This window comes from Calidris pugnax, unplaced genomic scaffold, assembly GCF_001431845.1.
Source record: "Calidris pugnax isolate Ruff unplaced genomic scaffold, ASM143184v1 scaffold247, whole genome shotgun sequence".
Classification (NCBI taxonomy): Eukaryota; Metazoa; Chordata; class Aves; order Charadriiformes; family Scolopacidae; genus Calidris; species Calidris pugnax.
In genome coordinates this window covers 2,484,068-2,507,220 of record NW_015090980.1, presented here as the reverse complement: position 1 = coordinate 2,507,220, position 23,153 = coordinate 2,484,068, and the positions used below count along the sequence as shown (strand labels likewise).

The 23,153-nt window shown below is 37.9% G+C and overlaps 1 protein-coding gene across 2 annotated transcripts in view; it reads right to left on the bottom strand.

The window, feature by feature from the left end:
- Positions 1 to 23,153, bottom strand: part of CENPP (centromere protein P) — a 145,327-nt gene that overhangs the window by 7,805 nt on the left and 114,369 nt on the right. The gene's annotated exons all lie outside the window — the stretch shown is intronic.

Here is a 23,153-nt window from a genome sequence, read left to right as displayed (position 1 = left end):
CACCAAAAAAGTTCTCCATCATATTTGAGTGGAACTTCCCATGTTCCAGCTTGTGCCAGTTGCCCCTCGTCCTGTCACTGGCAATCACCAAAGAGTCTGGCTCCATCCTCCTTCAACCCACCCTTCAGACACATAGAAGCATTAATAAGGTCTCCCCTCAGCCTTCTCTTCTCCAGGCTGAAGAGTCCCAAGCTCTCTCAGCCTTTCCTCATCAGGGAGATGCTCCAATCCCTCCATCATCTTTGTTGCCCTGAGCTCTCCCGCAGACTCAGGCTCTGGTCTCAGCAGCAGGCTCATTTTTAAGTCACAGCATTCCAACTCAGGCAACAACAAAAGGAATAATTTTACTATCACCATGATCAAGTTCTACAGATACTTAAAAACGGCAATCCCCAAGCTACAAAATAAAAGCGCAGCAATTACAATTTTGGAAATTAGTTTGTATTTCTACTTTTCCTAAGCCTTCTGCCAGCCCAGGTAACTACAGTTCCATTCATGAGATCTGGTCTTAGGATTTTTCTGTCCTTAATACACATTGCTAAAATATTTGGTGCAAACTTCACCAAGAACTCTCATCCTCACCCAGAACTCTCATACTCAAGCCACAAACTGTGTTAATCCATCATAAACTGAACATCTCATATACATTTTCAATCAATTATCTTTCTAGAAACGTAATTTCAGTTGCTTTGATGAGTTTCATTTTCAGACATTTGACAATACATTTGTTGACGCATTTTAATTAACTAAAATATTTTATCCTGCAAGACAGCTGTCACCAACATGAATATTTGACACGGATTTATACTCTTCCATATTTTTTAAGCATGGTGGCAATCCCTAAGTCAATCAAAAATTTCTCCAAGAAATTCAACTCTCCTGGTACCAACATGCACCTCTCAGGCTTCAACAGAGAAGACAAACCAATCTGCTGCAACAATGTAATCCAGAAACGAGTAGCACTGGGTCTAAAGAGAAAAGCATCCTAGTTTTTGTTTTCTCCTTCCCCTCCACGCTCACTGGACAAGAGCAGCGCTGTACGAACTGATGTACTCTCAGAATCTGAATATGAGGATGAAAGACAAACCTGTAACGCAGGTGGAGGAAGATGCATTAGATAGCCATGGGTTTAAGAAGGTTTCTGTCTCAAAGTTGCATTTTTTTGAGACTTCTTTTGAACTGAAAATCAACAGGAAAGGTCTGGAACCTTTAGAATACACAAGGAGAAGAGAAACCCATTGTGACAGATGCTGTGAGTCTGTCACAGGCTTAAGCTGATGTTCTTCAGGTGGAAGTTTTTGCTGTACAATGGCAACGCTTGCAAAGTTTTAATAGGATATTGTAAACACTTACCAATGTCATTAAATATTATGCTCAAAGCCTGAAAGGTCTGAAATCTGACTATGGGAAACGCCGCATCACAATGTTCAGTAAAAGGCTTCCATCTGATGAATTGGAATTACTGAGTCAGAAAGACACACAGCCCACAAAGGGGCAACTCCTACAGAAAGATTCTCTTCCTTTAACAAGCTACATGTTAGATTAGATTTCACCTCAAGTTTCATTTAAGTAGCTTTAAAAAGTATGTAAAGAAACACAGTAATTATTATTTAAATGTATGAGCATAATTAGCAGATCTGTCCCTCCTTAGGGATTTGTTTAGTATCCACCAAACAGAAAGCATTAGACAAATAGGAGGAATAAAAATGTTTCATTTTTTACAAAGAAACTCAGTGTTACAACCACCACCCTTACTTAAGTGGTTCTAGTGTTATAAAGACAATGTCAACTATGGGCAAACCAAGCACTCTCCACTTTTTTGGCTTTAAATCTGGCCAAATAAACACCATGCCATTAAATAACCCCCCAACATCAACACAAATTATTAAATCATTGTTAAAATTAAGTAGCTTTGGCTACCAAGATTTGTTCTTGTATGTGTAAAGTGATGCAAATGGAAACTGAATTAATTTCCTCTTATTTTTCAGAAGCGTTTGTTGCGCTGGTAAAACACAGACCCATAAAATATTGAAAAAACAATGCCTAGAGAAAGCAATACAACTTACTTTGAGAAAACTACTTAGAATTTACTTTCCTGTGATACACCTCAGAATCCAACTGAGTCTGTTTACCTTACAGGCTGACATGTTTAATTCTTTGTTTCTTCAGCAGCTTAATACTGGAAACAAAGGCCTTTTGGAGATACCAGGGTATTTGGAAGGCTTAAACATTTACATTTTGAAGGAAAAAACACTTTATCCCATGCAACTTTATTTTTTTGGTTGAAAAAGAAATTATTCTTTGTATGTCATTTCATATTCTCTTTGGTATCTTTCTGTGGGAACAAATTCTGTATTATCTGTAAAATTCTGTATTATTCTGTAAAATCTATTCATTACATTGCACTTCAACTTTTGCACATGGACTTTTGCTTTAAGGTATGTAATGAGCCAATGGGTCATGAGTTAGAAGATGCAGCGAATCCTCAATCCGCTGTCAACACATACATGTACATGCACACAGTAATTGGCTGACTCACAGTTTAAAACTATTTTTATAAGCGGCTTTTTGGTTTTGTTTTTGGTTTTTTTTAAAAAAAAAAGAGAGAAAAAAATTCCACTACAGCAACAGAATAACATTTAGGAAGTTACTTATCCAGAGTTACACCATTATTGTCTGCTGATACTTGGAGCAATGCTGTGGCTATTCTCTAATTCAGAGCAATGCAGAACTGGGATCTCCCCAAAAAAAACCAAACACCCAAACAAACAAAAAACCAGTATGTTTTTAATTTTAGTTTTAGAGCAAGGAAGTTGCTCAGCATCCCAGTTATGGTAGTACCTCATAATAGCACACTTCTGGAATCAGTGTCCCACTCCGTGCTTGATCTGTCTCTGTCCATCGTATGAGTTTGTGATAGATCTTCATAGAATCACAGAATTTTTTAGGTTGGAAAAGACCTTTAAGATCATGGAGTCCAACCATAAGCCTCACACTGCCAAGTCCACCACTAAACCATGTCCCCTCAGTGCTACAAAATCATGCGATTCGAGTAAGAAATACAAAAGATAATCGCTGAGGTAGCAAAATAATTTGAAATCCTAGGTTCAAGGAAAAAAATCTCTTGTTTTAACTTCCCCCTATACTATAACATATGGAACATTAGAAACACTTAACGTGACAAGAAATATTCCTGTATTTATCGGATGGTAGCCAGCACTGCACAAAACCCACTCGATCAACTCCACCTTCTGCACTCCAGGACAATTTTACAGCAATTCCCCAAGATGCAAATCTCCATTTATTGCCTCTTCTCAAGCAAAGATCTATTCATACTTAAAATATTAAACATGTTAAAAAACCTAATAATACTGTATAAATTCTATTCACTTTTACACTTGGCTTAAAAGAAAAAGTATGGCTGAGTCCTGATTAACACCACTGATGTTTTGGGGAGGGCTGTGTGCGAATTGCAGAATGCTATGGGGTTGGAAGGGACCTCTGGAGATCATCTAACCCAACCCCCTGCCAGAGCAGGTCCACCCAGAGCAGGCTGCAGAGGAACGTGTCCAGGCAGGTTTTGAATGTCTCCACAGAAGGAGACTCCACCACCTCCCTGGGCAGCCTGTTTCAGGGCTGGGCCACCCTCAAAGTAAAGAAGTTCCTCCTCCAAAGTAAAGTTGTTCCTCCTGTGCTTAAATAACATTTTCCTATTGGCCATGTGGTCATAACGAGATTCAAATACAAGTGTCAGACACAGCAACAGGAAGAACCCTGACATCAACACAGCCCCACTTGACCCAATTTATTTCTTTTCAGGACTAAACCCAAATATCCACATCAGCACCAGGTGAAGTTCTGTCCCCAAAAAAACATGTTCTAGTGACAAGATGGCTCAAGTGGGGTCTACTATGGGCTTCTGCTTCCCCACTTCAAAGGGTCTGGTGAAGACAAACAAAGACAGTTCGGTCTGTGCCTGAAAGATAACAATGTTGTAACCTATGGTCAATGATTTTAAGTAGAGTAAAATATGGCAATCTTTCCAGGAAAACAGACAGTGTGTTTAACTAACTCTCAGTTAAAGCCTAAAACTACAAACATTATTAGCAAATCAGAGGTCAACTTTCATCAGCTCGTTATCATATGCTTATGAAGATGGCAGCACGCTTTTATTTTTGGATAAGCATAAATATCAATTTGAAGCAACTGGGATGTGTAATAAATTAGAACTATGAAAATTAGCTGTTGCATCTACTATTGCATGAGAAAAACTTTGACAAAACCTGTTTTTAAGCAATATAATATGAATTATAGAATTATAAAGGAGAAAAATTTTATAAAAGTGTTCTTGCATACTCTATATTTTTTTAGTCTACAGTGAAAACTGCCTAAAATGCTTTGCAAGGGCTAGAACCATATTATCTTCAAGTATTCCAAGAATGGTACATTGAAAGTTCAAAGCATAAAGGATCTCAAAAGTCACCATAAAGCTTCTCATTTTGGGCAATTAAAGGAACTGAGACCAAGAAAAGATAACGCACTTCTCCCTTCAACTAAATTACACAGTGTAAAAAACACTGTATTTCCAAAGTGGATTTATGAAACTTTCCCACTCGTAATTATGTCTCAGAATAAACACATCTTCCATCTTCCCATTTAAGTAAACATTTTACTCTAGTAAAACATTCCTGCTGGTGACCTGCATTATGCAAATTACACAAAACTATATGTGTGATTAGAACCAAAGACCAAGTTTACAAAAAGAAGTGGACAATGAAAACATAGCCTTGTCTGTGTGGCAGCCGTTCCACATCTCGCACACTGCTCGGGTCCCCGCTTTTAAACTGAAACCAGGGGCGATGCCACCAACGTGCACGTTGCCTTTTTAGTAGAGAGGAAAACAGAGGAAAGGAGAATTTTGAGGGCAGACTTGAGGAATAACACGTGAATGTCACCCCGGACAGGGGAGATCTTTGCAGAAAGTGTTTACCACCATTTCCTCACAAGCTCAGGCTGCGCTTGGTACCTCCGGCAGCAGATGGATGGCTGGTTACCCGAGTGAGAACTGCTCTGCATCCCCACCAGGAGTCATAGATCACTTCGCTAACGTCAGTCTTACAACCACCTACACTAGGACTGATACCAAGTGGGGGGCAGCCTTTCTCACGGCCGGCCCAAACCCCCGTAGCATTAGCAAATGGCCCATGAGGTTTCTTTGCTTTGTTCTTTTTAAATTTTTAATTGATTACATCTCTTCTCTTTTGGCTCCTGCTCTATTTTCATTGCCATTCATTTTTTCTTCTTTCACATTTCCATAACGTTATTTTTCATGCTTGATCCAACCACGATTCTACAGGAGATGACTCAGTTCGTCCCTATTCGCTACATGACTATTAATTTACCACACTATTTGTATTTTCATAATTGGATCATGACTGTACATCTACAAAAGAGCCAAACCAGCATTACCTGGGCCCACGTGCACATACTGTCGTGTCTCTTACAAAGCATTTTCTTTCAATATTACTCTTTCATATGGTAACCATATGTTTATCTGCAACTTAATTCCATCAGACTGGGAAAAAATGAAATACATACTTGACGTTAATTTTTAAAATGTGAGGAAAAATAGAATTAAATTAAAACAAAGCCTCAGAAAGAGCAGGAAGGGGTATATAATAACCATTTAGTGAACACTGAAGTTGCAGATGTTTTTTCTTTACTTTTTTTCTTGCTGGTGAAGAGATGAGTCTTCTCTCCCAGCATTTCTCTTTAAAATTGTCTGAGTCAAAAGATTTCCACTAGTTTATGAGAAGTTATAGCCCTGACCAATGCATACATTATTCCATGTTGGTTTCTGTAGTAAACAGGCATATTGGAAACTGGAATACACGTCTCCAGAAGAGCTGAAAAGACTCGCAGTTCTGCTCACTCTGCCTTCAGAGCCTGTGCATCTCCCCACTGGAGACCTTGCACTATCCCAGATTCCACAGTGATCACCACCATTCAGTGCTGCTGTCTTGGACACGGACACTGGCAAACCTGAAGATCACTGTGGGCAAGAGGCTGGAAAGGAGCCCAGAAACCAAAGAAAGCTTCTGCTGCTACCAGATCAACTGCAGCGGGATCCTGTCACATGAGTCATATGGAACTGCCGGCCGGACGCTGCGTGGCTCACAAAAGCCCATCCTCCTCCTGGAAACAAGTCTACCAGACTTATCGATCGGGGCAAGAACACACACAGAACAAGCTTGTCATCTGCTCCTCAGGGACAGCACACTCCCCATTGGTTACTCCTGCAGCAGATATTACTGCCTGTCCACTTAAGCTGAAGAATCACATCCTCTCAATTAGCTCTGGCTTTCTCTTTGCCTTTTTAAGTTTAAATAACCCAATTTTTCTAGATTAAAATCCCAGGGCTTGCTTATTATTTTATTGAACTGTTAAAATATACTGCTTTAATACTAAGATGACTCTAGGGCCATCATCCCCTGCATAGGTATCTGCACCATTCCAAGCCCAGGACATACTAACTGATTTGGTTTTTGCACTGGGGCATTTCTTTTGGTGGCAACCCACAGTAAAGCAGTAGAGCTCAGTAGTTCTCTTCTTCCTCCACAAGTTTACTGACAAACTAGTTTTCATTATACTGTATTTTGAAACCCCTACACTGCAGTTAAGTATAACGAAACACTACTTGATGAGAAACTTCATATAAGGCGCTGTGTGGAAATGAGCAGATATGTCTAATTTAGCAAAAGAGATGCTAAGCAGTCAAGAACAGTACAGAGATAAAAAAATATTATGAAAGGAAAAAAGATGTCATATTACAGAACAGCATGAAGAATCAACAATTTGGGAAGAAAGAACTGTAAGCCAATTTTTTAATGATCTGAAGAAAGTAGACTGAAGGAAAGGTACTTTTAGGAGAGAAAACAAGCTAAGATTGTGTTCTCTTCCACTACAAGAGAAGCAAGTTGCTTTATAGATCTTTAAATATTTTTCTGTATAGAAGATGCTGCAAGTTTTTCTCTAAGCTTTTTTGATGGCTCAGTAAAAGGGTCCAGGACTGCTGAAAGCAACTTGGATTTGAAATACCACAGAAAAGCTGATTATCAAGTGTGACCCAACTTGCTTTTGTACAGTTTACATTATCAAGTTTGTCCAGACGGCAGATTTTAAACATAATATAAATAAAAGCATCTGAATTCAGTTAATGACTTGGCTCTGAAGCTGTGTTAGTTTTTTTCCAAGTACCCTGATTCCTTAAAAAAAAATAAATCATAGGACACATTGAAGAGCATCTAGTTCATCTAAATAAGCTCAATGTTAGGGATTTACTCTTTTAAAAGCATGATTTTAAAAAAGTAGTTTTAAAACAAGTTATTCAGCTTATGTTGATCACTTACTGTTGTGGTTATTTCATCTTGGCTGTGGATTGGCTAGAAGATAAAAGTGCACAGTTAAGCACAAGAGTCAGTCAACTACTGTTAATCAATAAAACTCCATTAATTTCTACAATTAGAAGACCAGCTGCCTGTTGGTACAATAACTGGGGTTCTTTGAGATATGTTATGCCTATTAGGGTAATGTACCTGCATCAGATGAGAGAATTTTCCCCTTGACTTCATTAGCCAGTGAGTCAGTTCATGTAACCAGCCAGTAATTATCATAAATACAATATGCACAAAACATTTACTGCCAATTGTTGTGCAGCATCAACACTTACATCCCTCCCCCAAGCTTTTTTGTACTACAGACTCTGCAGAGAGAAACTCATAGCAAGAAAGATGGCACACACTAGAGGACAGAATAAAATAATCTAATAAGCTTCACTTACTATTACTTCCTTATTAACACTGACTGCCAATTGATAGGTCAGGTACAGGAAAGGTATTTGGAATCTTGTTCAAATAAAGCTTAGAGAACTGGTTTTCTTAAAGAGTCTGAAGAAGTTATTTGCTTCTATGTGGGAAAACATTTATCTTAGCTGGTAAAGACACTTATGTCCATAGACCCACCTGGAATATCTAAAATACCAGTTTTCATTTCTCACTAAGAGATACAAACTGTTGAAGAGGTCAATCTCTTGTCACTTAGAGCAAACTGTCCAACAGCAGAGAGGGTTTGGGTCAATCAGTAGCTGTCACATCTGCTTGCACTATCACCTCAATATTTTAAGAAAGTAGTAGCTGTACTGTAATCTTCACTGGACACCAGTGACAAAGGTGCAATCTGTGTTTGCACAAAAACAATCAAAAAACTTCTTGCATGACTTGCCATCAGGAATAAAGACACGCTTCTTTTTTAGTTCCACCCAGATTTGATATCAGTGGATGAATGACAGTACCATTCCCTACTGCACGTAGTACAATAGTATTCATTTCTCTACCCACCATAAGGACCAGATTTTTCCTTAAACACATGCAGATATGTACGTAAAATACATTCTCATATAAACCAGTGCTTATTTTCACAAATGCCACTGTAGTAGTATTATTATTACTGAGCATCAGAAAACAATTTAACATCTGTATTCGGTGAAAAGTGAAGCTTTCTCTAAAAATATATGCTGTACATCTGTTAAAATCTTTGCCGCAAAACATCCTCTCTTAGTGCTCCTACACAGCACTACATTTAGGATAGTCTCAACAAAAATTTGCCACCAGTAGCTTTTATTTGTCTGGTTATTAACAAATAGCAGTTGCCTCAAGTATTCTGATTATGTGAAAATAAATATTAACATGAAATGCTACCATGCCCGTTGCTATCAACAAAAGCAGGAGCCAGTCCAGTTGAAAAAACCCCAAAAGCTTTAAACCCACTGAATTCTTTTCATGTAATACTCAAATATAATTATTTAAATCTGGCTGACAAAAGCATGACATTTCAGTTTATCAAACACATTCTTAGCATAAACAAGAGTGATGCAGGAAACATGCTTGAAAAGACCCAAGCATCTATGAGAAGAGATCTATAGTACACAAAAGCAGTTAACAATTTATAATTATTGTATGTGTAAGGGTGCAAAGTTGTGGGTCCACTGACATACAATAGGCTTGTAAAAATGGTCAACTATCCTCAAGCTTTGATCTAGTAAATCACATTAATAAGAAAGCAGCAAAACCCCCAATAATCAAAACAGAAGAAAAAATAAGGCACGCTGAAAAACTGTAACTGCTGTTCACTTGGCAGCTCTAAACTCTAGAGTAAATCTCTCAGAACATGGATGATTTTCACTCAAATATTTGTATACTGCCAAGTACAAAAGAATTTTGGGCAGTGATGAGAATTCTTTAGAGTATCCACTAGAAGAATTCACACACAGCTGCCAGGCAAAAACATATCCTTATGCTCCACCTTATTTGGTTTTTAAATGCCAAAGTCGCAGTCACCAAGACTGTACTGTGATGCACATGGATAAATATTTGGTTTATTGCTAGGTACTGCTACAACACAAAGGAGTAATAGCAATACTAACGCTGACTGCCAGTGCAATTCATTCACTTTCAACGCAACCCTGAGGCATTTCTTTATTTGAATTTAAATGGCTGGCATCACAGAAACATTTCAAAAAACTGTTGGTGACAACAGATTTTGTTTAAAGCTTTCCTTTTGGCAGTTGTGTACTAATAAGAAGGTCAGTCCTATCTCGAGCTGTGGAATAACACACATTGCAGAGTGGGTACCAGGGCACCCGGCCTTTGGGAATGTGCTTGTACACTCTTGGACTTGAGGAAGCCTTCGATCCCTCTGGTCCCACTCAACCCAAATTCCTCCACAAACCCTCCCCGCAGCTCCCGGCTGGTTTCCACACAGACCAATGGCAAAATGCCACCGTTGGGCCCGAGCTACAGGTGGCTCTGGATGGAATGATCATGGATCTAGAGTGCAGAGTGACTTGAGGACTGTTGGAATTCGTTGTGCCTTACAAAAGGACTACGTTAGTAACACACGGCCTAGAGCAACGCTTTGCTTTGCTTCAAAACGGCATGTTCAGCCATTCCACAATCATTGGGGTTATTAATAAAGTCAGTTTAAGAAGCTGATGGGTGGATCATGGATCTAGAGTGCAGAGTGACTTGAGGACTGTTGGAATTCGTTGTGCCTTACAAAAGGACTACGTTAGTAACACACGACCTAGAGCAACGCTTTGCTTTGGTTCAAAATGGCATGTTCAGCCATTCCACAATCACTGGGGTTATTAAAGTCAGTTTAAGAAGCTGATGTCAGGGGTATTTCTCTTTTTTCTATAACTAATACTATCAGCTGAGTGAAAGGGGCATTCCCTTCAGGCTTTGACCTGATGGCCTCCACAGATGAACTGCTAATTGCATAAGCATGTGGCTAATTATTAATTCTATTAGTAAATTATACAGACTAACCGGTTACTCAAATTTCAAGTTTCCACACAAAGAGCAATATTTTAGAAGATCGTATTTTAGCATACTACTTCAATATCAACAATGGTGCAAACACTTCCAGCATTCTATTTCAAGCAGCAATTAATGAATCTATAATTATTTGAGGTGTATTAACACTCAAACAAAGGCTACGTTTCCAAACCCAAACAAAGTCCCACGGTGGAACTGTAAGGTATACACAGATAATCTGAATGTCAGGTAGAAAAATTATGAGAAGAAAGGCAAGCATTATAATGCTATTTAAAAAGTAGTTCTGGATTACTTCAATATTCATTTTTTCCCCTGTAGAAAGACCTCTGGATGACTCTTCCAAAATGCACTGCAAACTAACATATGAAGCCTCCAGCATATTCTTCATCTTTGGCTTTTTCTATTTTTTCCTCTCTCTGTTTTGGAATCAGCTCTTGTATTCGCATTTACTTGCAGCTGACCCTGCCAGTGCAAAAGTAGCACTGTCTAGACTACGTCCATAGTTATGCCTCTTAAGAATAATTCAAGTGACAGCTCTACAGCTCTTATAACTCCAGAATTGCATTTCTCATTTCTAACATATCCTGTTGCCCTATGAATTCAGAATACCGTCTCTCAAACAATTCAATCCTCATTAATTCATAGGATCTTTCCAGCTACTATCTATGAAACAAAGATGTCATAACATTCAGTTAGCAAAGCACTCGCTATGAATGTACCTTATGATATCTCCCAGCTCTCTGAAACAAAACCAGCAAACACTCAGTTTGCTCCGCCTCGTAGAACACACATTGTGTAATACAAGTAAAGGCCAAGAAATACATAAAAAGTAGCAGATAAAGAATTAGATATCAATGGTTGCTCAAAAATATAGTATAAAAATCACACACAAATAGTCCTCCTGTCTTCCCAAATGCTTTAATAACCAGTGTAGTACGTAGGGGGAAAAAAAGCCTCTTCCAATTAGTAACTCATGTAGCTGAAATACTGACTCTTTTCTCTTATTTTCCCCACTACTGTGAGTCACGCTACCTTTCTTTAATTCATTACTGGATGGTAAAAATTCAGTCCTGGATGCAATTACATCTTCATTTTGTTACGTAGATACACTTTGGTGACAACAGTTGCCATTTCTTCCCATTTGTCTATCTCGGTTACTGAAAATTTAAGGTCACGCCCGCTTGCACAACAAAACAAATGCTACCCTTATTCTAACGTTTTGTAGAGCTGTACTGCTGGCAACGAGCTTCTGATGCTTTATCAGAAACATGCTGGAGCATTACAGTAAGTAAATAGATGCATTAAATTAGTGTTAAAAGCACCAGTTCTTTGATGCGGGTGAATACTTATTCCATTTATGAATTGTTTTTCATGTCATAAGAACAAAGTAGAGCTGTTCATGTCAACCACTTCATTTTACAGCCCGGAAGATAGACAGACAGAAAAATCATTTTACTTATTGAATTCAATCTCATGAGAAAAACAGGTTTTGACTTGGCTGAGAGTAGCTGCTCTAACCACTAGGCAGAGGTTGCTCTGCTCAGTCTTCCCCTCACTGAACCATGAATAAAAAAAATAAAGAAACCTTTTCAAGATTGCAGATGGTTTAGAATTATTTAAAGGAACAGTTCTGTACAGAGGACAGCTCGTTCCAGGAAAAAAAGTGAAGTGATACAACCAAATAGAACTGCTGAGTCACTAAAAGCTATTTAAGAGCATATAGGATGATTCAAACCAAATTCCCTTCAACCTCACTGGGAGATTGTAGATTTCTTCTTTTAGGGTAAAAAGAAGTAATTTGTTTCAGTCAGTTTCTGGCAGAACAAGTAGTTATCTCTCAGGTTATTTCTGTGTGCAGACGCGTTGTTTTAAACTACTGTTTCATAGAAGCAGGATCCAGGGACAGCTGAAGCTATTCCCATCACCCCAACAGCTGCTGTACAGGGAGCAAGCAGGGAGAAGAACAGCTAAAGAGCATCTCAAAACACTTAAGCAATTAAATTGGCTAAAGGCAAATTATCCTTATGTCAAAAGCTCTGCTCAGCACTAAGCAGTAGTGCCAAAAGGCTAAATCCCCTTATGAAGAAAGTCGTTCTGGGTAGGAAGAGTGACTGATGCCTCGGCTGAGCCACCACTGAGACACGGCCAGGGTTTGGATACCACATTAACAGAAAACTGTTGATCTTCCTGCTACTGCAATTAAACAATATTTCCCTTCCAAAGTGGTTGATTTTTTAGCCAGATTGTCATTTTCGAAGAGAAATAACTTGGTTTTAATACAAAAAGCCCCACGCTGTGCAAGCATTTAGACACAGGGCAGCGCGAGAACTAACCTAGGCCTGGAGACTCCGTAGAGAGAAGGTGTTGACAGAACAGTAATTAGCAATTAAGAGGAAACTCACACCCCCTGCTGTCTCACCCCTTCCCTCCTCAGCTGCAGCTTCTCCTCATTACCCTCTACCATGAAAAGAAAACCTGGTGTTACAGAAATAACTCATTTTGTTCTTTGGTCATTTGATGAACCCTCCAGTTAGCAAAGGAAAGGGAACGCAAAGGATTTCCTGCGAAGAACACAGAGAAATTACAATAAAAAGGTAAACGGCAAAGTCTTCCTGAGCCTTGGGGAAAAAACCCAAACAATGCTAATGTTCTCCTTCAACAAGACATGTTTATACACGACACGTGCAGAGTCCCCCAGAATAGCATATTCTGTTGAAACTGATGATTTTTTTGTTGTTGTTTTTAGCATTTCCCTCTTCAGGATGACATGGGTGAAATTGTGCTGGAGTTTCAGGAAATCTACAACTCCCATTTTGCTCAAGTTTGGCCACAATCGCTAGCCAGATGATAAAGCAAATATAAATAATCAATTAATGAGGTGTTTTCAACTTGTATTCAATCCCGAGTTTGTGCGCTGTGGAATTATAGATCTTGCTAGAAACATCATAATCATAAAAATACCAACGTAGTATTAGCAATTAAACTTATAAATTAGATATATATTTGCATACACACACACATGTATATCTCTGCCATTTTTCCCCTTTAAATTCTCACTGGTAGCACACTGCAGAATTGCTGTACAAGAAATTTTTGCCATTGTCCACTAATTCACTCAAACAAACCATTTGATGCCACTGTTTGTAATGGAGAAAACATGAACCAACAGGCAAAGACAACTAATTTTTAGATTTAAAAGGAAACCACAACAAACTTTGTTATTTTTCTTAAAGTGTCTTCTTGTACCAGCTGCCAACAAATCCTTCTTTTTGACTAAAAAGCTTCAAAATATTTGTGTCCTCAGTTTCCATCTCCTTCCTGAGACAGTCTCTCAGTGGAGAGGCATCCTGTTACTAATTTCTACTTAATATTAAAACCAACAGATGCGAAAACATCTCAGGCAACAAACAAAAGTGATATAAGCAGCAAGCCCCAGCAACCAATAATGGCTACCAGATGAAATTTCAAACCAACTTTTTTATCTGCAAGATCAAGAATTAATTTTCTTCATTTCTAATACAATTTAAGATGGCAAGAGTATACAAAAAAAGTTTTAACTTTTTAGAGAAGTATACAGTGTTCTATATGGACACTTTTTTTTTTTTTTTGGCCACAAATGGAGAGTGTAACCAGGCACAACCAAGTAAAAGATGAGCAAATCATTGCTTTGAAAAGGGCAAACGAATAGGGAAAGACCATTAGAACAACTTATACATTCTTATTTGTAATGAATACTAAATAATCTGTTTTCTGTATTTACACACAAATAAAGTCATACTAATTTTCTATGTTTAAAATAGAGACTTTTCCCTCTATGTTCATTTAGTCCTATCTTCTTTATTTACATTGTTAAAGAAAATGCTCTTTGGTGTATGTCTACTGATGAAAATGGAACGGTGTAAATGAAGCAATGGCAGGACGTCAATGAGAGCCCCATAGGCTTATATCTGTCTGCTAGAAATTTAGCAAGGTTGCTCTGACCTTCAAAATCCTTTTTTGAACCATTCTGAATTCTTCATAGTTAAGGAGAAAAGGTCAACAATCTTTACAGTGATAAACAGAGAAAATCTCTTACCAGGTATTTCGAAGGAACAAGAACTGAAAAGAGAACTTTAAAGTTATCAGAATGGTACTAGTGTATGATCGTGATACCACTGATACCTCTATGTGATGGGGTTTCCCCAGAACCAAAGAGCTTAAAATGCCTGAAAATATTAGGGCAATGTCTTACATATAGATTTATATTTCCATAAATAAATGGGAACTTGTAAAAATTAAGATCCAAGGCTATGAACTTATAGGAAGGCAAAAATACTTGTATAAATAGTCTTCAGTTTATACAAAGTTTGAGCACAGCAGAAATTAGAGACAACATTATGTGAACTATGGCAAGACAAAAAAAGTAAATTACTCCATCTTTTGCATTTATGCTGTAAAATATGATTACCATAGAAAAAAGTTAGAAACCTCAAAATTATATTGATGAGTAACAATACTCAATACTGGCACATGAGAAAAACCAAACCCCAAACCAAGCTCATTGTGCTATTTTAGACACGTAGAGGACATGCTCAGTTGCTAAGCTGAATATTTCGGAAAACTAAAAGTCAGCAAATAGCTGAAATATAACTGACCAATACATAAGAACTGTCAACCTTTGAAACTGAAAAGAGAAAAAAAAAAAGTGATATCTTTTTGAAAGGAAAGACAGAAGTACAGTGAAAAATCTTACACATTTACTTACAATGGCCAGGATTTTAAAGTAATATTTATTCAAGCTAGGTGGACAACTTGCATTGGAACACCACAGAGAACAGGCTCTAGACGTTGAAATAATCAAATTCCTACTAAATTTCTTCACTGACGCACATCATCAGAGGCAGTATGTGAACCACACCAGCCTCCAATTTCAGTTGGCTGCTAAAGGAAGGGTTTACATGTTATTTCCATCTGTCTGTTCATTGACATTTTAGATAGAAAGTGAGAAAAACATCTCAAACTGAAAACGGTGTTGTATTGAATGCAAACATAACCAAGAGGCATTGAGTTGTAGCAATAATTAGCGTCTTAAGAAAGTTAATACTAATGAATATTTATAGTTTATATATTCTGCTCACTCCAGTGAAGAACTGGAATTGGGATGCAGTTACAGTTGAAAAGCAAGCTTTTTAATGTAAATAGATCCTAGCTACATACATCTCATTTTGCAAATTTAGGTTTATTTCCACCTAAAGAAGTACTCATTGCTTTTTGCAATTGTCGATATTTTTAAATATGTGAGAAAAATCTGTTCTTAATTTCTTTAAGCTTTCCCAGCACCAATTTTTCCCTTCTCCTATGTTTTTTTCCTTAAGAATATTGCTGACCGCTGATTACAAAAAGGAATGCAGTAACTGCTATAGGTTTTAGAAATGCAGTGTACTGCCAATCCCAAATTCCCCATCTCATGTTTTGTGCTGACTTCAACAGTTATAACTTTATTTTTTTCCCATTGCCATTTTTTCCAACTATAAACTTGTGTGTTCTATTTAAAAAAAAAAACAAAAAACCACATCAGTAATTCCAAAGTTTAGGATTGCATCTTCCTCTCTGAACAAAACCAGCCACCAACTGCAAAGATTCATCATGACAACTAAGAGTAAAGCAATTTTAAAAATTCCTAACACTCTTAATTCCATTGAAAGGTTAAAAAATGCTGCTATAATTTTCAGTAGTGTCTCTTCTCTTTCAAATTCCCAAACAAAACAGAAATAGCTCTAAATTCCTGAATGCCAATGTGTTTTTTGATTCACAGAAATAGTATTTTCATTAGTGTTTTAGGAATAAATTAAATAATGGATCCAACTTCAACATAGCCCTTCTCTAAATAACACAGTAGAACAGAAGGCATAAGGAAATGTGTATTAACCATCACGTGAGAGAAAGCTACTAAAAGTAAGGGTGACTGTGGAACATTCAAGCTACAGAATATATTCTTTTCTTCGTACCAGGTGAGACATGGTACCAGGTGACAGTCTACAGGGCTGATTTTCATGCATTTGGCTGCTGCTCACCAGGAAGATAACATGAAGGATTTCAGGATACGAGACACAACAAAAGGAGAGTAGTGTACATGCAGGTGGCCCATCTTGACCTGTTGTGCCCCTAATCAGATCACAACATGAAAAGGCAGAACACTGCAGAATTAAAAAGGAGGGAGGGATAGTATTAAGTTTTCCCTTGTCGCTTGAGGGAAAAATGACAGAAGAACAGCATCATAATTACTAAATAAAGGTATAAAGTCTGCAAAACTGTGTCAATAGGGAAACTATAAACATTGGCAGGCATATATCTTCAAGTGGATGAGAAAAGAACTTGTGAGGTGAAAAGAGGGGGGAAAAGGAATAAAAGAATACAAGGTAAAGCACATAACACGATCAGGGCTGTTCAGGGGCACCCTAGGACACATTTCTGCACTTGATCACAAAGTTTGGAGAAGAAAAGTAAATCTCTGTTCCAATCATACTTGTCTGCCTGCCTTCTGTGGTCAGAACGCCTTGAGGTGCTCTCTCTGGTGTTCATGAAGAACTACCAGAATGGGTGGACTGGGGATCCTGAAATCCTAACACTGTGTAAAGGTGGAGGACTTAGAGATGGAAGGTGGCATGAGTCCCATTCTAGATTCAAGTGCCTAACAGTGCCAGAATAATGCCTTCAGTTTTGTTTTCTAATCTTTTCCTATATAATTACTAAAGTTGTATATGCTGCTCTGGCTGGTACTGAGCATTGAGCCAACATTTTCACTTGGAAACCCCGTTTCAAGACCAGGGTGGAAGACAATAATACCATGGCAGTTATATCAGCTTTGGAGGAGCTTCACCTAAGGCTTAGCCAGTGACAGTAAGGAGATGACATCCTAAGATTCAGGAGGCCAGTGCCACTTGCCTTGTCAAGATACCATGGAGGGCATGCCCTACAAGATAAAACCTCACTGGGTCTACTGCAGATATCCATGGTGACTGGCACCTTCATTATGACTTGAAGAAAAACACTCAGGAGCTTAAGACATGACTAACAGGTACCTAAGGATGCTTTCAGTAAAGGTGCTGCAATCTGGAAGACAAGAAAAAATTGTCTGTAAAAAGAAACACAAAGCAGCAAAGTGTCCTAACAAAATAAGGAGATTAAGAGGAACTGAAATGGTGACAAACATGGTACCCACAGTATGACACACTGAGCGAGGAAGGATTGGTGCTGCTCTGCGTAGATGAAAAATATACGAAAAAACTACACTTTCATCCAGTAATGATATGCATAGTCATGCAGAAGAGGTGAACTTTCCAATGTTTGTATATGATATTTCTTACAATCAATTTAGAACTGCAGAGAGCAGAACATTTCACAGCTTGATGAAAAGAACACCATGTTGCTCCTTTAATGCTGTTCAACAAGACAGCATCAACATGTAGTATAAGATACACATAAACCATTATCTAAACACAGACATACGTAAAATACTCTCCGATAATTATGAAATAACTTTAAAATAAGAAATAAAGGGAGGCTCATATTACAAATACTAGTCTTTTTAATTTTTTTTTTTTTTTTGAGATGATTTCCAGCTATCTCCATGGGGAGAGAGAGAGAGGAGGGAGGAATTAATGTCAAGAAAATGAAAAATCTATAAATGTAGTCCATATGCACAAGTTCCACAAAAGCTCAAGAAGTCACAATCCATAACACCATAGGCCTATCATTTTGGTGGTGGGTTTTTTTTTGTACAAAACACAGAAACCGTCTGTCATGACTTGCTTCAAAAATAAGAAAACCTGATGCTGTCCTCTTCACAATTTCCATCTTTTTAGTCAATATTTTTATCTGGTTTACTCCAAATCATAGCTAGAAAAGAGATCTCCAAAACCTATACTGCACGGCTGCTGTATAAGTTGTCTGAACCATCATAACTTGGCAACTCCTAACTAGCTTGGAGTCAGCCCTGCAAATAATCCTAAGTTCTACTTCAAGATATGTCAGAGCCAAAAGCACTCAAAAAGCCAGCATGAAAACACACTGCCTTTTCTCTGCTCTTGTTTAGAATACATGGAATAAGCCAAACAAAAATTATATACATGAGGAAAATATATCCATTTGAAGCAGCACCAACTCACTGATTTTATTTTAAAAGACTATTTTAATGTCATCTTCAATCACATTTTATAACCAAGTGTGCTATGTACCCTTCTGAACCACTTCCAAATTCCTCTGGGTTTGCTAACTATTAATAGAAATAAAAGACTGGTTCTGCCTGGAGAAAAGATGGCTGAGGGAAAGTCTAAGAGCAGTCTTGCAATATCAAATAGAAGCCAAAGCACAGCTCTTTATAGAGGTGAATCCTCAGAAGGACAAGAGGTAAAGAAAAAAAATTCCTCAATGGCAGCCAGGCACTGGAGCCGGCAGCCAAGAGAAGTTGTGTAACTCTGTTCTTGATGCCTTTCAAAACCTACCGAAAATAAACCTGTTCTGAATTCAATCTTGCCCCTACTTTGAGCAGCAGGTTGGAGTAGAGGACCTACGTGACCTCCTGAGGATATTCATACAGTCAGTTAAGAAGGTCATTTAAGCAATACCTTATCAGCAGCTGTCTAAAGGAAATGCATTATTTCCTCTCTGAAAAGCTGGATTACACCCAGCATTAAATTGGCTCTGCAAAGGCTATGCCTGCTCTCTTCATGCGCTTTGTTTGACTATCAGGTAGAAAAAAGATTACATTTTTTAAAGGTATGATATAGAGACCATGAAACCTCAGTTCTTCAAGATGTGATCATAAAAAGTTACTTCAACTCCTCTTTCCATACTTATATATCATCTCTCAAATATCCACTCTTAAATTGACTGATCATAGATATTTGCCTTAACTTTGTTCAAGGATTTTTATTTTATTTTTTTAAGATGTCCTCCTTAAATTCTTTCAGCCTGCTGGCCTGCTTTGATGACTAAAGTATTACACTTCAGGCCTTTTCAAGACAATTAAGAACCAGATGTTGTTCCTCGTGTTTCAGCACGTTCCATGTACTTAAAGTGGCCTTTCAAACAGAATTTAAAAATCTAGAAGCCATTTTCAACACCACCACGATTCCTACTATACTTACTTATACATTAATTTTAGCCCCGCTCTGAGCCACAGTACTGAATATGTTTTTCCTTCCACCATACATGCCTGCAGGAAGAAGCAAAATTGATAAAAAGAAAAATAACAACAGTACTATTGTACACTGACTAATATTTGTCCTTGCTGTGACAGAAGAAGAGGCTACTGATGCCCTCAAGAAATTCAGAAAAATGAGTATTTGATGTTGTGGAGAAGCAATGTAGAAAGGTATGCTTAGGAGATGAAGAAAAAGCAGTGGCAAAAAAGATTCCTTTTTCCACTCACACTTTGAAATAATTCCGTAAGACCACAAAATATTATTCCCTAGTTCACAAATATTCTTGTATTCCCTCGTGGTACAGGAGTCACAAGTAGACAAGTTGTATCTGTTATTACTGTCTGAAGAAATGGCTGCAAACATACAGATCCAGAGGAGAGCAAATACATTACTGATGTTATACATAGTTCCAAATCAAAATCTCTGTGGGAATCTGTTAAATATATACATCATCTAAGGTGTGAACTTCAATTTACCCTGTGCCAAGAACACTGATACTTAAAGAATCCAGCTTTTTGGTACAAAAGGCTGTAGTTACACTACCCGCTGAGGTGAACAAGTTCTGCTGGGATGGCAGAAGGCCGTATCCTACTGTTAGGCCATATTGCCATAACTAGGCTGCTTCACTATATGGAGCTAAGGTATATTCATATAATACGGCAAGCTTACAAAGCACACTTGCTCTTATAACCTTCCTTAGTATAGTTTTTAAAAGATTGTAATTCTTTATTTCATTTCTACTTAATGTGGCAACAGATCAGAAAACTCAAGCAGAAATAGTGAACCAATTGCAATTGCTAGAAATACCTAAAATGTCAAACAATACTTTGTACCAGCATAGGGATGCGGGAGTGTTGCTGCCTTAACTTATGGGATCCTTTATGTTCACAGAAGTGAGATTTAGATCAGTGTCTGAAAAGAAGTTCTGAGGAAAAAACAGAAAACAAATTTATTTCAACTGTATCAAATTGCTTAAAAGCCTATTTCCACTATTGCTTGTCACCTATTAGGTACAGTTAGAGATGCTACAAAAATCTGTTGTAACCACTATAAACAAGCCTGATGCCAACCTAAATCCCAACCTCTCTTTTTCACTGAAGATTTCCTTGAATAATTTCCTCTGGATGATTTCAGCAAAGTAAGAGGGAAAGCCTTGTCCCTCTACAAATAACAAGCTGTAAGGAAAAGAGATCAGCCTAGGTTTTATGAAGAAACCACGCCAGAGGCTCCAGGCTCCCACATCCATTTCATACATCCTATGGCTCTTGCTCAAGTCTCTAAGGAACAGTGCTCTGGTGGCACTTTGCCATAAGATATATAAATAATAAAAAGTTACTTCAATTATTAGTCGCTGCTATTTACTCTGTCTCTTCTCTCCTCAAAGGAGACCATTCCACATTAAGGCATCTTAATAGACAGTAACATTCGTAATTGCACAACTCATTCAAATGAGCAGCCGCGCTTATGGGATAAGCAGTCGGAACAGTACTTATAGAGGAAGCAGACATTGGCACCTTGCTCTGCTCTCAGAGTGATTTATTCACATAAGCACAGTAAATATTAGATCCCTGGGGATACTGTGATGTTTTTCACTCAAACAGCAATTACCTGAACTCACATGTCCGAAATCATTTGCAAGGACATCCTAATTTGAGGTTTGAGCCAAAAATACAGTATATTTTTTTAAGTTATTATGACAGGAAAGTTTGCATAGAGGATTTTAATGCAAATAACAATGATAAACCAATATTTAGTTATTAGTCTTACATACATTTAAATCTTAGCGGCAAGCAGCAGGCTTTGTCCATTCTCAGGTACTAATTCTACAAATTAAAAAATTCCAAACCCTCCAGATATGGGATAACCATGGGACATTCTCTTGAACAGCTCCTACAGTTTTCAAGCATTACTGTTCATTGTAGGAAAGTGTAATGCCATTTTCACGAAAAGGGAGCTTATGGCTTTGCAGATACCTCAGACTGTATTATTTCTTCCTTAATAGAAGTTGAGGAAAAGATAAGCAAGGACCTCCTAGGTGTTCTGCTTCACACTGATAGCAGGTACCACTAGGATCACAAGGGGTGATCATAAGGATCACAAGAGGGACGAAGGAGAAGAACAAACTAGATTATTTATTTGTTTAGTAAAAGAGGGTTTGTTTGGATATTTTAACTATATTAACTATATTAACTATATTTAACTATATGTAAAAGAGGGTTTGTTTGGATATTTTAACTTCAGTGTGTGTAACAGAAATGCCAGATGGGAGAAACTTCATTTTGGCATGCATATTAAAGGAGAGCAGTGACTTAAAGGTGGTAAACATAGATACGACCAGAACTATGATGCCTCCAGGACTTTCATTCACACATTAGCAGCAGTAACTTTATCAGAGGAAGCATTTGCTAACCAGTAACTGCTTTCACTATGAAACCCAGACCATGGAATACACATATAACAGCTGAATAGATAATCTCAGATCCTTCAAATTAGCAAGGCTTTGTGCATCGCTGCTCATGCTAAAGTATATGTTTTAGAGAAGTCTATAGAACAGATTCAATAACACCCTCAGAGATCCTTCAGGCTGCTCAGAGGAAGTAGGATTTTCACTGTATAATCTAGCAAAGGAGACAAGACAGTGTTCCACCCAGTCCTAGAAAGCTGCCGGAAGATGTTGACCTTTCAAAAAAAACACAGAGATGACATAACCTAAAAAGTCCAGCTTTGAGGATTTACTAGAATTCAGTGATCAGAGATGCCACATCCAAAGCAGATGCATTAAACCAGAGCTTCACACCAGCAAACACTGGCTAGATCCACCTTACTGGCCTAGTAGTGGGCAGCCCTGTGTCCCAGCTAGGCAGGCTCTGTGGAAATGTGTGTCTGAACACTGTCAGAAGATGATCCTGAGACAGTGATCAGAAGCCTGAGAAGCCACATTTAAATATAAATAACAAAGCGAATGCTTTTATTTTTGTGTCTAATAAATACACCATCTTTTAAATATGTAATCTTTTACCTGACATGCATAACCATGAGAAGATGATCTAAATTTCTATTCTTTTCCTAAATTGTGCTAGAAGAACTGTTGTTCACAGCTACTGAACTGTGCTAATCTCATTTCAGATGCTAGCTCCATTTGTTAACTATAACAATCTCCATTCTTTTTAAACAGCTCCAGATAAACTACAAAAGTTTAAGATTTATTGTTTTGACTTTGCAAAGCAAAGCACAGTAGAAACTGAATCACTATTTTAAGAGACAATGTGCTTTCCCAGTATCTTTCCACCACATACCGGCTAACAATTATGGTTAACTCAATGGTTATACCATTCCATGACTGTCTGTCTACACGCTCCTCAGAGTATGAATTGAAGAAAACACAAATTTTTAATGTCAGAAGAACTCAGACCACTCCATCTTGCAGGTAAAATTGTCATTTCTGAAGCTTAGCAGACTCACCACCTCCTCAACCACTGACACTCAGCAGAAGCTCTAGCTGGGGGTGAAGGACAAGGCTCTGCTGGAGCACAAAGGACTTGTGGTAACGTACCATTATTCCCTCCTCCTTTTC